Here is a 17,601-nt window from a genome sequence, read left to right as displayed (position 1 = left end):
CTATAGTCCAGACTATAGGGTACTCTATAGTCCAGACTATAGGCTACTCTATAGTCCAGACTATAGACTACTCTATAGTCCAGACTATAGGCTACTCTATAGTGCAGACTATAGGCTACTCTATAGTCCAGACTATAGATTACTCTATAGTCCAGAGTATAGACTAATCTATAGTCCAGAGTATAGACTAATCTATAGTCTACACTATAGACTATTCTATGGTCCACATTATAGACTATTCTATTGTTTCGATTATAAACTATTCGATATTCCAAACTTTTATATAGTAATTTTTTTCGCCTCTTAAAACCAAACCAAAATATTTTCAAATTAATCATTTAATAATCTAACAATATAATCAGGGTCTCGTTAGTGGTTAAACATTCTGATGACGAATGACAATGTGAATTCTGTTGTTGGCCCATAACATTGTCACTTGTACCCCTTTTAATATGACTGATATGCAACAAAACATGTAGTAGCTTGTAGTTAAGTAATAAATAATTTTCAATTTATATTTAATAAAACAAGAGATTTATCAACATATGTTATAACTATATTTATTTTTTGATTTAACATCTGCCATGTGTCCCAAATATACAAATATACTTCGTACAAGTACTAATAACTCTGATGATAAACTATAAATTAGATTAGAAATATGTTATCGAGCGATACACGAACGTAAAAATAAGTCTAATTATAGATATGATTGCAAAACAGCTTGCAGTCTCGAAAGTCTACTGTATAGAATATAGATTAATATATAGTCTGGACAATAGAATAATATATAGCCTTGAGTATAAAATAGTCTATATCCTGGACTATAGAATAGTCTATAGTCTGGACTATAGAAAAGTCTATAGTCTTGAGTATAAAATAGTCTATAGCCTGGACTATAGAATAGTCTCTAGTCTGAACTATAGAATAGTCTATAGTCTGGACTATAGATTAGTCTATGGTCTGAACTATAGATTAGTCTATAGTCTGGACTATAGAATAGTCTATAGTCTGGACTATAGAATAGTCTATAGTCTGGACTATAGAATAGTCTATAGTCTGGACTATAGAATAGTCTATAGTCTGGACTATAGAATAGTCTATAGTCTGGACTATAGAATAGTCTATAGTCTGGACTATAGAATAGTCTATAGTCTGGACTATAGAACAGTCTATAGTCTGGACTATAGAATAGTCTACAGTCTGGACTATAGAATAGTTTATAGTCTGGACTATAGAATACTCTATAGTCTGGACTATAGAATACTCTATAGTGTGGACTATAGAATAGTCTATCGTCTGGACTATAGAATAGTGTACAGTCTGGACTATAGAATAGCCTCTAGTCTGGACTATAGAACAGTCTATAGTCTGGACTATAGAATCGTTTATAGTCTGGACTATAGAATCGTTTATAGTCTGGACTATAGAATAGTCAATAGTCTATAGTCTGGACTATAGAATAGTCTATAGTCTGGACTATAGAATAGTCTATAGTCTGGACTATAGAATAGTCTATAGTCTGAACTATAGAATAGTCTGTAGTCTGAACTATAGAATAGTCTATAGTCTGAACTATAGAATAGTCTATAGTCTGGACTATAGAATAGTCTATGGTCTGGACCATAGAATAGTCTATAGTCTGAACTATATAATAGTCTATAGTATGGACTATAGTCTGGACTATAGAATATTCAATAGTCTGGACTATATAATAGTCTATAGTCTGGACTATAGAATAGTCTATAGTCTGGACTATAGAATAGTGTATAGTCTGGTCTATAGAATAGTCTATAGTCTGGACTATAGAATAGTCTATAGTCTGGACTATATAATAGCCTATAGTCTGGGCTATAGAATAGTCTATAGTCTGGACTATAGAATAGTGTATAGTCTGGACTATAGAGTAGCCTATAGTCTGGACTATAGAACAGTCTATAGTCTGGACTATAGAGTAGCCTATAGTCTGGACTATAGAACAGTCTATAGTCTGGACTATAGAACAGTCTATAGTCTGGACTATAGAATAGTCTATAGTCTGGACTATAGAATCTATAGTCTGGACTATAGAATAGTCTATAGTCTGAACTATAGAATAGTCTGTAGTCTGAACTATAGAATAGTCTATAGTCTGAACTATAGAATAGTCTATAGTCTGGACTATAGAATAGTCTATGGTCTGGACCATAGAATAGTCTATAGTCTGAACTATATAATAGTCTATAGTATGGACTATAAAATAGTCTGTAGTCTGGACTATAGAATAGTCTGGACTATAGAAAAGTCTATTGTCTGGACTATAGAATAGTCTCTGGTCTGGACTATAGAATAGTCTATAGTCTGGACTATAGAATGATCTATAGTTTGCACTATAGAATAGCCTATAGTTTGTACTATATAATAGTATTATATCTACATTACAAAACAGTCTGTAATCTGTACCACAGAATATTTTATAATTTCGTTTACCAAATATTCTATAGTTTCGACTTATCAGTCGAGAGGTGCCAACTTGCGACTGTATTTTGTAACAAAAAAATAAACAACAACCTTTAATATTAATAAAATATTTTAATTGTTTAAGTTAAACTAAAAATTGAGCATGTTAATGTTTAAACAATTTCGTCAGACAATACATTCGTTCATGATCTACAAGTTCAAGTGTAGCTGAGTAAAATTTTACTAAACCGTCGTCTTGTCTATTAATTTGACTGCTATTGCCTCACCAAACCTCACCGGCCATAAAGTATTTATGTAATTGTTGTTTAAAATTGAAACCCCCTTCTAAATTAGTCTTTTTGTTTAAATTGTGTAAAAAGGTCATGAGTTTATGAACATATAATTTTTACATAATTTAAACCATAACCCTAAAAGTGGTCAACTAAAGGTTGGGTTCTTTAAGGAAGGGACCGTTGAAAATGGTTTCTGTTTATTATATTGGAGGAGCCAATTCAGCTTAGCTGAATTATATTTTTTATTAAATATTTTCCTAATTTAGTGTTATTTATTAATAATTTTAGCTTAAAAACTCTATTCAGCTAAGCTGAATAGCATTAGTCTTATTTTCAGCAAATCAAATTATCTAAATTGTTAAAATTTATGCAAATTTCTTTAATAAAAATTATATTCAGCTAAGCTGAATTGTATTTATTTTAGATATTTCTCTAAAATTTCTTTATATCATTACTAATTATTAATAAGTCTAGCATAAAAACTCTATACAGCTTAGCCGAATTATATTTGAAAAATAATTATTGATTAAAACATTTACAAATTATCTTTTAACCCAATTCAGCTAAGCTGAATTACGTTTTTACGATTTTTTTTTCCAAAATGTTTACTACATTCCTTAAATTTATTAATAATTCCATTAATAGAGCTCTATTCAGCTAAGCTGAATTGTATTTTGAAGCAATTTTTTAATAAAGCATTAGCGAAATTGCATTGTAGCTTAATTCAGCTAGGCTGAATAACATTTATTTGAAATGTTTATTTAAGATTTGACCAAATTTGTAAATTTTATTAATAATTCTAACATAAAAACTCTATTCAGCTGAGCTGAATTGTATTTTTATTGAATATATCTCTTGGATTGTAATAAATTATTAATATTTATTAATAATTCAAGCATAAAAATTCTATTCAGCTAAGCTGAATTACTTTTGAGTTAATTGTTTTAAAGCATCTTAACGAAATTCTTAAGTTTTATTAAAATTTATTTTATAAAAAACTGATTCAGCTAAGCTGAATTTAATTAAAATGACTCAATTATAGTCATTTACCTACAACTATTGGTTAACTGACAGCAGCTGTCAAAACATAATCGACAACATAACAAACAGTTAAATGTATTTCTTTCTTTTTATTTTCTTTTTGTTTTTTATGTACTTTGTCCTTGAACTGAATTTTACCTTATCTAAGTTAACTTGATATTCTTTGTCACCCTTTATTTATCACTCATTTTCTTATCACAACTTGCTGCTGACTTAAAGACAAGTTAAGAGAGCAAAATTTTATAACAAAAGAAACTTTAAAAGTATTTCAAGGTAGGAACAAAAAACAACAAAGAAAATCTAGTTTCAAATCAGAACTCCATATCAAAAATTTCCCGAGATATCCAGCAGAACCCCGGGATTGCATAAAATAACAAAAATTCTTGTTTTCAATAAATTCTTTATGATTTCACTTAAAACTTAAAATAATTTTTTACCTAAATTGTATATAAGTTGAGAAATACTGCGTCTATGTCGTGGTAATTCGCGCAGGCGGCAGCCATCATTATCGGCCTCGTTATCATAATTATTATTATTATTCGCCATTCTTGTTTTTTTTTAAAGATATTTCTTTAAATTTTTGGTTAACTTTTTTTTTGGTATTTTTTTAAACACTTATGCACAACATTTCTTAATACTTTTACAAATTTCTTTTATAATTTTCATATATGATATTTTGGTTTAAATTTGGCCTTAATGGTTATTTCTTTTGGTCAACAAAAACGAAGAAAAAAACCCGAAAAATTTCACTTCTGCTTAAAACAACAACACAAAATTTATGTTAAAAGAATTTACCAAGAAAACGTTTTAATAATTTTAAATAATTTAAAAAACTTTTTTCCATTAAATATACTTTTATAAAAACTAAATCAGACGACTGGACTATAAAGTGATCCATAGTCTGAACTATAGACTGGACTAGAAAATGGTCCTCAGTCTTGACTACAGAATACTTTATATTCTGTACTACAGACTGAACTATAGATTGATCTACAGTCTGAACTAATGATTAATTTACAGTCTGGGCTATAGACTGATCTATAGTCTGGACTATAGGCTGATATATTGTCTAAACTAAAGATTGATCTATTGTCTGGACTATAGACTGATCTGTAGTCTGGACTATAGACTAGTCTATAGTCTCTACTATAGAATGATGTATAGTCTGGGCTATAGAATGATCTATAGTCTGGACTATAGAATGATCTATAGTCTGGACTATAGAATGATCTATAGTCTGGACTATAGAATGATCTATAGTCTGGACTATAGAATGATCTATAGTCTGGACTATAGAATGATCTATAGTCTGGACTATAGAATGATCTATAGTCTGGACTATAGGCTGATCTATATATAGTCTGGATTATAGACTGATCTATAGTCTGGACTATAGGTTGGTCTATATACATAGTCTGGATTTTAGACTGATATATAGTCTGATATATAGACTGATCTATAGTCTGAACTATAGACTGATCTATAGCCTGGACTGAAGACTGATCTATAGTCTGGACTATAGACTAATATATAGTCTGGACTATAGACTAATGTATAGTCTGGACTATAGACTTATCTATATTCTGGACTATAGACTTATCTATATTCTGGACTATAGACTTATCTATACTCTGGACTATAGACTGATCTATAGTCTGGACTATAGACTGATCTATAGTCTGGACTATAGACTGATCTATAGTCTTGACTATAGACTGATCTATAGTTTGAACTGTAGAATAATCTATAGTGTAGACTATAGACTAATCTATAGTCTGGACTATAGACTAATCTGTAGTTTGGAATATAGACTGATCTATAGTCTGGGCCATAGACTAATCTATAGTATAGAGTAATATATTGTCTGGGCTATAGACTAATCTATAGTCTGGATTATAGACTAATTTATATTGCCTCATCTATATTCTGGACTGTAGACTTATCTATATCCTGGACTATAGACTTATCTATACTCTGGACTATAGACTGATCTATAGTTTGGACTATAGACTGATCTATAGTCAGGACTATAGACTGAACTATAGTCTGGAGTATAGACTGATCTATAGTCTGGACTATAGACTGATCTGTAGTCTCGACTTTATACTGATCTATAGTCTGGACTATAGACTGAACTATAATCTGAACTATAGACTGATCTATAGCCTCTACTATACACTAATCTGTAGTCTATACTATAGACTGATCTATAGTCTGGACTAAAGATTGATCTATAGTCTGAACTATAGACTGATCCATAGTCTGGAATATATACTGATCTATAGTCTGGACTATAAACTGATTTACATTCTGAACTATAGAATGATCTATAGCCTGGTCTATAGACTGATTATAGTATGGATCGATAAACTGATCTATAGTCTGGACTATATACTGATCAATAATCTGGACTATAGACTGATCTATAGTGTGGACTATAGACTAACCTATAGTCTGAACTATAGACTAATCTATAGTCTGACCTATAGACTGATCTATAGTCTGGACTATTGACTGATCTATAGTCTGGACTATAGACTGGTCTATATAGAGTGATCTATAGATTGGTCTATGGAATTATCTATAGTCTAAAGTATAGGAGTATATACTGGACAGGACTATGAAGTCATCTATAGTCTGGTCTACATACATATATACTGATCTATAGTCTGCATTAAAGACTTATATTTTGGTTTCTGTTATTATTGGAATAAAAATTAGTAAAACTTTTTATAGGTAATTAATTTTTTATTTATTTTATTAAAATTTTTATATATTATTAATTTTTTAAAACAAATTTGTTTTTTTTTATAGTTTTAAGAACATTTATCAATATTAATTTTATTTTTTTTTTAGATTTTTACACTTTTATATTTTTTTTTTTGTTTTTAGTAATTCATTATTAAAAGTTTATAACAATTTTATATAGAATTTATTTAAATAAATTTTCAAATTATTTTTTTTTTTTATAAAATTTTTACTAATTTCTCTATTTTATTAAAATATATTTTTAAATTAATTTTTTCACTTTTTTATTTACTTTTTTAAAAATTATTATAATTTTCAACTTCTTTTTTATCACTTTTTGGCAAAAATAGCATTTTTCGAAATTTTGTTTAATATTTTTGAATAATTTTTAAAACTTTTATAAAATTTCCTTTAAATTTCTACCACAATTTAACATATTTAATCACTTTTCTATAATTTATTAATATTTCCAAACTTTGCCTCTCAATATTAATTAATTATAATTTCATTAAATTATTTTAATTTCCTTCAAATTTCTAAAACATTTCTTCTACAAAAATAAAAATTATAATAATTTTAGCAAAATATTTTCAGTTTTTTGCTAAAAATTTCTTTTTATGACTAATTATTCTTCTTCTTTGTTTTGAACACTTTTATTTTCAACACTTAACAAATTTTGTTTGATATTTTTTTTTTCTTTTTTTTCGCAAAAAAACCCATTTTAAAGCAACATTTTATTTTTAAAAACGTCACGAATATTGGTTACACACATTGTGTACGATTAGTATTTGTAGACGTTCTACTTTTTTCCGTTGCCAACCTTAAAGCAGTATTGTTGTTGCTGTTGCCGTTTTATTTTAGCGTTATTTTTATATGAAAACCAAACAACAACAACAACAATTGCTCTTCATATTAAACGCATATGAAGAACAAACGTCAGCAGCAGCGACAAAATTAACAAAATTTTGAACTTAACGATCCGTCCGTACGCGATTCACCACCAACTTCGCCAACAATCGACCAAACACTCAATCACTCCAAAAAGAACTACGTTTTGTTAATAATATTAAGTAAATTTAAACAAACACATACACTCTCACATAAACAATGGCAAATAAAAAACAAAGTGTAGCTAAATTAAAGACAATAAAATATTAAATGAGAGCGATATGTTTAGTAGCGCCGGCTCAGTTGTACCCTGCTGTTAATGCAAAGTTTGGACTATTGATATGTCTATGGTTTGAACTATAGACTGATCTACAATCCGAACTATAGACTGATCCACAGTCCGAACTATAGGCTGATCTACAGACCGGACTATAGACTGATCTATAGTCTGGACTATCGACTGACGTATAGTCTCGACTATAGACTGATCTATAATCTAGACTATAGACTGATCTATAATCTGGACTGACCTATATTCTGAACTATTGACAGATCTATAGTTTGGACTAAAGATTGATCTACGGTCTGGATTATAGACTGGTTAACAGTCCGGACTATAGACTGATCCGCATTTCGGACTATAGGCTGGACTACAGTCCGGACTATAAACTGATCTATAGTCTGGACTATAGGCAAGACTATAGACTGGTGTATAGTCTATAGTTTGTACTATAGACTGACCCATAATCTAAACCATAGACTAATCTATAGTCTAAACTGTAGACTGCTCTATAGTTTGGACAACAAAGTGATCTATAGGCTGGACTATAGAGTGATGTATAAGCTGGACTATAGATTGATGTATACTCTGGACTCTAGAGTGATCTATAGTCTGGACTATAGTATGATCTATAGTCTGGACAATAGAGTGATCTATAGACTGGACTACAGAGTGATCTATAGCCTGGACTATATAGTGATCTATAGCCTGGACTATAAAGTGTTCTATAGTCTCGACTATAGAGTGATCTATAGTCTGGACTATTAAGTGATCTATAGTCTGGACTATAGAGTGATCTATAGCCTGGACTATAGAATGATCTATAGCCTGGTCTATATAGTGACCTATAGTCTGGACTATGGGGTGATCTATACTCTGAACTATAGAGTGATCAATAGTCTTACTATAGAGTGATCAATAGTCTGACTATAGAGTGATAAAGTGATCTACAGTCTGGACTATAGAGTGATCTATAGCCTGGACTATAGAATGATATATAGCCTGGTCCATATAGTGACCTATAGCCTGGATTATTGACTGATCTATAGTCTGAACGAACGACTAGTACAATACAAACATAGAGACGAACCTATTATACCCTATACCAAAATAGAAAAAAGAGCGCATTCTTTTACCGTTCTCTCTCTCTCTCTCTCTCACACACAAACACATATACACGCACCTTCAATTACTCACACTTCAAAAGTTTAGCAAAATATTAAAAAAAATACTGTTAATAATACATATAAAACAAAAGTAAAGATAAAAATTATTTTAACAATAAAAAATTTAAACATGTTTTTTTAAAAAAATAGCAATAATACCATGAAATGTAAAGTTAGTCGAAAGAAAAGGTACTATTTAATGTTTCTTTAATAATAATAAAAAAATTTAAAGAATTTTGTATTTTTCTTTCTTTTACATTTTACTGGAAATATGAATTTTACACGATATTATTGTAAAAGAAATAAACATAAGAAAATGACAAGAAAACGGAAGTATGCCAAATGTATACAAACGTCAAAAGAGAGAAAGAGCAGCTTAAATTGTAATTGGTATAATAAGAGAGTATTTTAGTAGAGGTATTCATAGCAATGATCTGCAGTATTAACTATAAACTGATCTATAGTCTGGACTATAGACTGATCTCTAGACTGGACCATATCTAGGTAGGACTATAGACTGATCTATAGTCTGGACCATAGAATGATCTATAGTCTGGACTATAGAATAATCTATAGTCAGGACTATAGAACGATCTATAGTCTGGACCGTAGAATGATCTATAGTCTGGAGCATAGAATGATCTATAGTGTGGACTATAGAATGATCTATAGTCTGGACTGTACACTGATCTATAATATGGACTATAGACTGATTTATAGTCAGGACTTTACACTGATCTATAATCTGGACTATAGACTGATCTGTAGTGTAAACTATAGAATGATCCATAGAATGATATATAGTCTGGACTATAGAATGATCTATAGTCTGGACTATAGAATGATCTATAGTCTGGACTATAGAATGATCTATAGTCTAGACTATAGAATGATCTATAGTCTGGACTATAGAATGATCTATAGTCTTGACTGTACACTGATCTATAATCAGGACTATAGGCTGATCTGTAGTGTAAACTACAGAATGATCTATAGTCTGGACCATAGAATGATCTATAGTCTGGACTATGGAATGATCTATAGTCTTGACTGTACACTGATCTATAATCAGGACTATAGACTGATCTGTAGTGTAAACTACAGAATGATCTATAGTCTGGACCACAGAATGATCTATAGTCTGGACCATAGAATGAACTATAGTCTGGACTATAGAATGATCTATAATCTGGACCATAGAATGATCTTTAGTCTGCACTATAGAATGATCTATAGTCTGAAATGTATAATGATCTATAGTCTGGACCATAGAACGATCTATAGAATGGACTATAGAATGAAGGACTATAGTCTGGACTATAGAATGAAGGACTATAGAATGATCTAAAGCCTGACTATAGAATGATCTATAGTCTGCATTATAGACTGATCTATAGTCTGGACTATAGACTGATCTATAGTATAAACTGAGGACTGAACTATAAACTAATCAATAGTCAGAACTATAAAATGATCTTCAGTCTGCACTATAGAATATCATAATGTATTGTCTTGAAGATCAATAATCCTCCAGAGTTACTGCTAGCACGATCAGATCTTTTCAAACATGTAACGTATTAAGTGAATACCCTTAATATATTAAAATGTAAATACTTTAATAGAGGAATAAAAAATAATAACAATACACAAAAACTCACGCTTCAATTAACAAAAAAACTACCGTTACTGGCCATCACATAGTAAAACATACTCCCCCTCCCATGCCCTCCCCTCCCCCAAAAAAACGACAATTTATCCACTGACTGATTATTGGTCAATACAAATTGACATAATGAATGAAATATTAAACATTATAACAATCAACAAACTATGATTACACTTACAGGGTGGATAGGTAAATCAAATTAAATAATAATAATAATAATAAAAAAGTGATTTATTTGATTTAAATTGAACACAAAAAGAAAACCTTGACTCTTATTGTTCACTTAAACTAAACAGAGTCAAGTAGATTTAATTGCTTTCATCATGAGCATTTTATATTTCTTTAACACGTGACGGATGTGTATAAACAAATGTCAACAAACAATTAATTTACACACCCTGTAATAAAAATAACTAAATAAACTTAAAAAATAATAACTAAACAGTAATAAAACAAATAAATTTTGTTATCAGTTTAATAGAAATTTGCTGCAATTATATACATACATATAGTTAGGTTAGGACTTGTTATTGTAATAGTTTTGGAAGTAATAATTTGTAATTTTATTATTATTATTAATGTTGTAAATTATTTTAGTAATTAACATTTAGAAAAGTTTAATGTAGAGAAATTACATTCTTAAAGATTTGACTTAAGATCAAATTTTCTTGTTTGACAATCGATAATTAAAGATCAAATAGTCCTTCTATGAAAACAATCATTAAAGATTAAATTGATCTACTTTAAGATTCACAATTAATGATCAAATTGTAATAATCAGTCTACTTTATGATCCACAATGTTAGATCAAATTGATGGACTAGGAAACACATCATTGGAAAACAAATTGTTTTATTTTTAGATCCACGCATACCGATCTATAGTCTTGACTATAGACTGATCTATTGTCTGGACCATAGACTGAATTATTGTCTGGACTATAGACTGATCTATTGTTTGGACTATAGACTGATCTCTTATCTGGACTATAGACTGATCTCTTATCTGGACTATAGACTGGTCTATAGTCTGGACTATAGACTGGTCTATAGTCTGGACTATAGACTGGTCTATAGTCTGGACTATAGACTGGTCTATAGTCTGGACTATAGACTGATCTATAGTCTGGACTATAGAGTGATCTATAGTCTGGACTATAGAGTGATCTATAGTCTGGACTATAGAGTGATCTATAGTCTGGACTATAGATTAATCTAAAGTGTGGACTATAGACTAATCTATAGTGGGGACTATAGACTGATCTATAGTCTGGACTATAGACTGATCTATAGTCTGGACTATAGACTGATCTATAGTCTGGACTATAGACTGATCTATAGTCTGGACTATAGACTGATCTATAGTCTGGACTATAGGCTGTTCTATAGTCCTAACTATAGACTGATCTATAGTCCTGACTATAGACTGATCTATAGTCCTGACTATAGACTGATCTATAGTCCTGACTATAGACTGCTCTATAGTCCTGACTATAGACTACTCTATAGTCCTGACTATAGACTGCTCTATAGTCCTGACTATAGTCTGCTCTATAGTCTGGACTATAGACTAATCTATAGTCTGGAGTATAGACTAATCTATAGTCTGGAGTATAGACTAATCTATCGTCTGGAGTATAGACTGATCTATAGTCTTGATTATAGACTGATTTATAGTCTGGACTATAGACTGATCTATAGTCTGGACTATAGACTGATCTATAGTCTGGACTATAGACTAATCTATAAACTGGACTACAGACTAATCTATAGTCTGGAGTATAGACTAATCTATAGTCTGCAGTATAGACTAATCTATTGTCTGGAGTATAGACTAATCTATTGTCTGGAGTATAGACTGATCTATAGTCTTGACTATTGACTGATCTATAGTCATGACTATAGATTGATCTATAGTCTTGAGTGTAGACTGGTGTATAGTCTGGAGTATAGGCTGATCTAAAGTTTTGACTATAGATTGATATATAGCCTTGAGTGTAGATTGATCTAAAGCCTGAATATAGAATGATCTATAGTTTTGACTATAGAGTCTATAGTCAAGACTGATCTATAATCTTGATTTACTATAGACTAATCTGTAGTCTTGACTATAGACTGATCTATAGTCTTGGCTATAGACAAATCTATTGTCTTGACTATAGGCTGATCTATGGTCTGGACTATAGACTGATCTATAGTTTTGACTATAGAGTCTATAGTGAAGACTGATCTATAGTCTTGATTATAGACGAATCTTTAATCTGGACTTTTGACTGATGTAGCGTAGACTATATACTGATCTATAGCTTTGACTATAAAATGTTCTTTATCCTGGACTACTATGGCCTAGTTGATAATGATGTTTAATTGTGACTATGTAATGATATATGTGTGGACTATGTGGTGTTCTATAGTGCGGATTATAGACTCCAGCCTAGATTGTGAACTGATCTATAATCTGAAACATAGATTAATCTATAGTTTAAACTAAATAAACATCACGAACAGACCTATTAATTACATTAATATTTATACAAGCACACGCGGAATATAACACAGTGTTTTATAACATTAAATTACTTGTGTTCTTCTAACTGGTAGAAACTTTCCGTTTCGTAGAAACCGACACCAAAAACCTGTCTAGTAAGAATGTAATTCTATTTAAGGCTATTATTTCTATAATTTAAATAAAGTTGATCTTGACCGCGTTTATTAAAACTTATAAATTACATATTATGAAAGCAAAAATCATATTAAATATGTATAGTTTATTTTTCACTTACCTTAAGCAAATTTTTATGAAAAGTTATGTCCTCTAGGCGGCAATTAAAGTTGAATATGAAATTTGTTTAGATTTCGTTATTTAAATTTGCACTATTTTTTATTGATTTAACTAAGAATGTAAACTTTAGTTTAGATTCTCTTTTTTGAACTCAATTAACTTATTATTAATAAATTATTTTCTTATTTTTTTACACAATTTTGAATAATTTTTTTATACTTTAATTTGCTAGGAATTAATTGTTGTTGGTTTTTTTCCAATAATTTAGAAAATGTTGTTTAAAATTGCTGCTGCTGTTGTTTGCTTAAAGCTCATTATTCGACTTTCAACAAGTTTGAATCACTCAACAATGGCAAAAATAAATGAGTTGATCATAAAATAGTAGTGGATTTCAAATTGTATGAAACAAATAAGAATTTGTAATTGTAGCATTAAAGCGACGACGTTCAGAAAAATTTTACTATATGAATCAAGCTATAATTGCTCTATGGCCAAGACTACTCTATAGTCCAGACTATAGACTGCTCTATAGTCCAGACTATAGACTGTTCTATAGTACAGACTATTGACTGTTCTATAGTCCAGACTATAGACTACTCTATAGTCCAGACTATAGACTACTCTATAGTCCAGACTATAGACTGTTCTATAGTCCAGACTATAGACTGTTCTATAGTCCAGACTATAGACTGTTCTATAGTCCAGACTATAGACTGTTCTATAGTCCAGACTATAGACTGTTCTATAGTCCAGACTATAGACTGTTCTATAGTCCAGACTATAGACTGTTCTATAGTCCAGACTATAGACTGTTCTATAGTCCAGACTATAGACTGTTCTATAGTCCAGACTATAGACTGTTCTATAGTCCAGACTATAGACTGTTCTATAGTCCAGACTATAGACTGTTCTATAGTCCAGACTATAGACTATTCTATAGTCCAGACTATAGACTATTCTATAGTCCAGACTATAGACTGTTCTATAGTCCAGACTATAGACTGTTCTATAGTCCAGACTATAGACTGTTCTATAGTCCAGACTATAGACTAATCTATAGTCCAGACTATAGACTAATCTATAGTCCAGACTATAGACTACTCTATAGTCCAGACTATAGACTAATCTATAGTCCAGATTATAGACTAATCTATAGTCCAACTATAGACTAGTTTATAGTCCAGACTATAGACTAATCTATAGTCCAGACTATAGACTATTCTATAGAAGAGACTAATCTGTAGACTAATCTATAGTCCAGACTATAGGCTATTCTATTGTACAGACTATAGACTATTCTATAGTCCAGACTATAGACTATTCTATAGTCCAGACTATAGACTATTCTATAGTCCAGACTATAGACTATTCTATAGTCCAGACTATAGACAATTCTATAGTCCAGACTATAGACTATTCTATAGTCCAGACTATTGACTATTCTATAGTCCAGACTATTGACTATTCCATAGTCCAGACTATTGACTATTCCATAGCCCAGACTATAGACTAATCTATAGTCCAGACTATAAACTATTCTATAGAGAAATCTATAGTCCAGACTATAAACTAATCTATAGTCCAGGCTATAGACTTATCTATAGTCCAGACTATAGACTGTTCTATAGTCCAGACTATAGACTATTCTATAGCCCAGACTATAGACTATTCTACAGAAGAGACTAATCTGTAGACTAATCTATAGTCCAGACTATAGACTATTCTATAGTCCCGTCTATTGACTATAAGTCTGGACTATAGAATAGGCTACAGTCAGAACAATAGAATAGTCTATAGTCTGGACTATAGAATAGTCTACAATCTGGACTATAGAATAGTCTACAATCTGGACTATAGAATAGTCTACAATCTGGACTATAGAATAGTCTACAATCTGGACTATAGAATAGTCTACAGTCTGGACTATATACTATTCCATAGTCTGGACTATAGAATAGTCTATATTCTGGACTATAGAATAGTCTATAGTCTGGACTATAGAATAGTCTATAGTCTGGACTATAGAATAGTCTATAGTCTGAACTATAGAATAGTCTATAGTCTGGACTATAGAATAGTCTATAGTCTGGACTATAGAATAGTCTATAGTCTGGACTATAGAATAGTCTATAGTCTGGACTATAGAATAGTCTATAGTCTGGACTATATAATAGTCTATAGTCTGGACTATAGATTAGTCTAAAGTCTGGACTATAGAATAGTCTATAGTCTGGACTATAGATTAGTCTATAGTCCAGACTATAGACTATTCTATAGTCCCGTCTATTGACTATTCTATAGTCCAGACTATAGACTATTCTATAGAAGAGACTAATCTGTAGACTAATCTATAGTCCAGACTATAGAGTATTCTATTGTACAGAATATAGACTATTCTATTCTATTCTATATTCCAGACTATAGACTATTCTATTCTATAGTCCAGACTATAGACTATTCTATTCTATAGTCCAGACTATAGACTATTCCATAGTCCGGACTATAGATTATTCTATAGTCCAGACTATAGACTATTCTATAGTCTGGACTATAGAATAGTCTATAGTCTATACTATATAGTCCAGACTATAGACTATTCTATAGTCCAGACTATAGACTATTATATAGTCCAGACTATAAACTATTCTATAGGCCACACTATGGACTATTCTATAAAAGTGACTAATCTGTAGACTAATCTATAGTTCAGACTATAATATTATTTATAGTCCAGGCTATATTCTTATCTATAGTCCAGACTATAGCCTAATCTATAGTTCAAACTATAGACCAGACTATAGACTTATCTACAGTCCAGACTATAGACCTATCTATAGTCCAGATTATTAAATAATCTTCAGTCCAAACTATTTCCTAATGTATAGTTCAGACTAGAGACTAATCAAAATTTCAGACTAAAGACTTATCCATAGTCCAGGTAAATCTGAAGTCCAGAATGTTGATTACTCTATAATTCAGAATAGAGGCGAATCTATAAACCAGACTATAAATAAATCGATAACAGTATAAAAAGCATTTCGTCTGCTGCCTGTCGCTTTCATTATGTTTCAATAGCTGTCGAAGACCAAACTTGGTTTGAACAAAAGTTAATGCTCTTGTTTGTTGGAATGTGTATGTTCGCTTAATGAGGCTGTGTGACTCTCAGATACAAAATAAATTAATATAATTAAAAAAATAAATAAATATTAATTTATTTGTAAATTTAGGAATGAAAAAAAAATGTGCACAGAATACAAAGCAATTTGAAAACAAGATGAGACCTGTCTGTCTCTGTTATCTGTTAAACTAGCCCAGAAAAAAATCAAAGATTAAATTAAGGAAAAAATTATGAAATTTACTAAAAGTTAGACAATTTTTAGGCATTCCACTTTATAAATGAAATCTTTGCGATACATATTAAATATTTTTTGTTGTAGTTAATTATTATTATTATTATTAACACTTGTTTTTATTTTTGTCTTAAAAAAAAACACTTGTAGAAAAAACTTCAAACCAATATTAATTTCTTTCTTTGCATTTTTTTAATTACTCACTTTATATGTATGTAGTTATTTCATTATTATTTGTTTATTAACAACACTATTTAGTTTATTTGTTTAATAATTTAGTTATTATTAGATTAGATTTCTTTTATTTTTCATCATAAATTTTTAACCACAAACACACACACACACACTTCAATTCTATTAAAATTGTTGTTTTCTTTTATATACAATTCCTCTTTTCTTTGCGCTTTTCTCAGCTTCTTCTCGCAACAATTGTCTATCCAACAATGAAAATTGTAAGACAGTCAGACAACAAAACAACATAACGACAATCAAAACAACATGATCACGAAACTAACAACAACAATAATGAAGTTTAAATTTTAATGTCAGTTTTTTTATTGTTGTTTTCTTCACATAAGTCCAGCTTATTTGACAGTTTGACAAACAAAAGCTTTTGTTTATGTTTTGTTAGGGTATTGCCAGCATAAAGTTTGTATTTATTAAAGAAATGACAACCAATCAGTACTTTAACGGTTTTATGACTGACAGGGATTTTTAAATATGTAAATAAAATTAAAAAATATCGGGTAAAAATAATGAGTAATACATAATTATGATAAATTTTAGATAAGAACAGGGGCGTCGTAATACATTTAAGGAATTTAAAGAGATAAATTAGTTTATAGAATTAGACTATAGAATAGGCTGTAATCTGGACTATGGACTAGAGATTAGTCTATAGTCTGGACTATAGAATAGTCTATAGTCTGGACTACAGAATAGCCTGTAG

General features: G+C 30.3%; 1 protein-coding gene across 1 annotated transcript in view; it reads right to left on the bottom strand.

The window, feature by feature from the left end:
- Positions 1 to 17,136, bottom strand: part of LOC119608264 — a gene marked incomplete at its 3' end in the record, with an annotated part of 31,490 nt that extends 14,354 nt beyond the window's left edge. Inside the window, exons 1-2 of the mRNA XM_037962613.1 lie at positions 16,857 to 17,136; positions 13,304 to 13,762 (exon numbers count right to left, since the gene is read on the bottom strand). The remainder of the gene's footprint in view (positions 1 to 13,303; positions 13,763 to 16,856) is intronic.
- Between the last annotated feature and the right edge of the window lie 465 nt (positions 17,137 to 17,601).

The sequence above is a fragment of the Lucilia sericata genome, unplaced genomic scaffold, assembly GCF_015586225.1.
Source record: "Lucilia sericata isolate MDLA Ls3-8-SP2 unplaced genomic scaffold, ASM1558622v1 Contig000816F_arrow, whole genome shotgun sequence".
In the NCBI taxonomy this organism is placed as follows: Eukaryota; Metazoa; Arthropoda; class Insecta; order Diptera; family Calliphoridae; genus Lucilia; species Lucilia sericata.
This window is presented reverse-complemented; position numbering and strand designations above follow the sequence as displayed.